Source organism: Asparagus officinalis, chromosome 8 (genome assembly GCF_001876935.1).
Source record: "Asparagus officinalis chromosome 8, Aspof.V1, whole genome shotgun sequence".
Taxonomy (NCBI): Eukaryota; Viridiplantae; Streptophyta; class Magnoliopsida; order Asparagales; family Asparagaceae; genus Asparagus; species Asparagus officinalis.
The window spans coordinates 52588007-52589570 of record NC_033801.1 but is presented as its reverse complement, the minus strand read 5'-3'; positions in this window follow the sequence as shown (position 1 = coordinate 52589570).

Below are 1564 nucleotides of genomic sequence, written 5' to 3'. Positions count from 1 at the left end.
CCTCTCAAATGAACAAGGGGGTGGCCTATTTATAGGCTACCCTCACTGTGCCTTGGGCACAGTGTGGCCGGCCACCTAGGTGGCTCGGCGGCCACCGAGCCACCAATAGGTGGCTCGGCCACCGAGCCACCACCTGGTGGCTCGGTGGTGGCCGAGCCACCTTGGTGGCCGCCGAGCCACCAAGGAGGTGGCTCGGCCTCCGAGCCACCATTTGGTGGCTCGGAGGTGGCCGAGCCACCCCAAGGTGGCTCGGCCACCGAGCCACTTAGGTGGCTCGGCCGAGCCACCACTTGGTGGCTCAGCCACCGAGCCACCTTGGTGGCTCGGTGAGCCGCCTCGATGACTTGGTTTCCGAGCCTCTTTTCGGGTGTGTTGTTCTGTCGTTTTCCGCTCTTGGTTCTATCTGTGATTCAGTTCTGCGGTTGATTTATCCAGACTTGATTCGTTGATCTGATTTGGCAGTAAATCCGGATCCCGATTAGGCAGTAATTCCACTTCTGAGTTCGAGTCCGAAACCGATCTTGATTCGATCGTGATTCGTCCGAGTATGCCCTTGGTTGGATGACTCGTTGACTCTTCGAACACTTGGCTTGATCCCGCACGCGAATGGACGTATTCCGTTGCTTGCGTGCGATTAGTCAATCTCGTTGCCTCGTTGGTTTGTCGGTTTGTGCCGAGCTGAGCTAAGGGACCTATAAGCAATTTTATATGCCTACAGATACCCCCTCCAAAGTATTTCAGTCTCGTTCTTTTATAGAAGAGTCTGGAATACTTTGGATATGCTTGTCCCAACCTTCAGTCGGTGTAATGGGACCTTGGAATGACTTCCGTTCTTGATTCCTTTAATTCTCCAGGCTATCCGGTGTTTACGGAAAAAGTCGCTGTATTCATTGCTGCATTCATTACAACTTTGATCGTTACAATGAAATAAAAAGATAGTCTTTTTATAAGACCGGTACACAATGAAAACAAAATAAATGCAACTCCTTTCAAACAAACGCAAGAGCTGTTTGTCATCTCTTGCTTGCGTGGGTCTTTGGCCTGTGACGGGGACGTTGATATCCGTGGACCACCGGGGCAATCAGATCTGTTCCGAGAAAATCGGGCAGAGCTTCGTCTATCCGCGGAGGGATATAGAAGCAGAACTTCGTCGATCCGCGTGAGATCTAGAAGCTATAAGCGTATACCTCGGCTAAAGCGAGGTATTAGCTCTTCTTAGTATTAACGCTAAAGGCTAATACTAAGGCTCGGACGGGTGATGAAGGCTCTGATCAAGACCTCTCCTCCTCTTGTTGAAGCACACGGGCACTCTTCACTGCAGCAGGGCTTCGCCAAGCTCTCCAAAAATCCTCCCCCTCTCTCTCTAGCCTTGCTCCAAGACAAAAGAATTCCAGCCCTTTGAATGAGGACCCAAGGGGTCTATTTATAGGCCAAAAGGAGTGTGGGGGGTAGGTAGGGGGTGAGGACACCCCTAGGTGTCTCGGCCAGGCCGAGACACCCTTGGGGTGTCTCGGCCATGGCCGAGACACCCTAGGGTGTCTCGGCTTGGGCCGAGACACCCCAA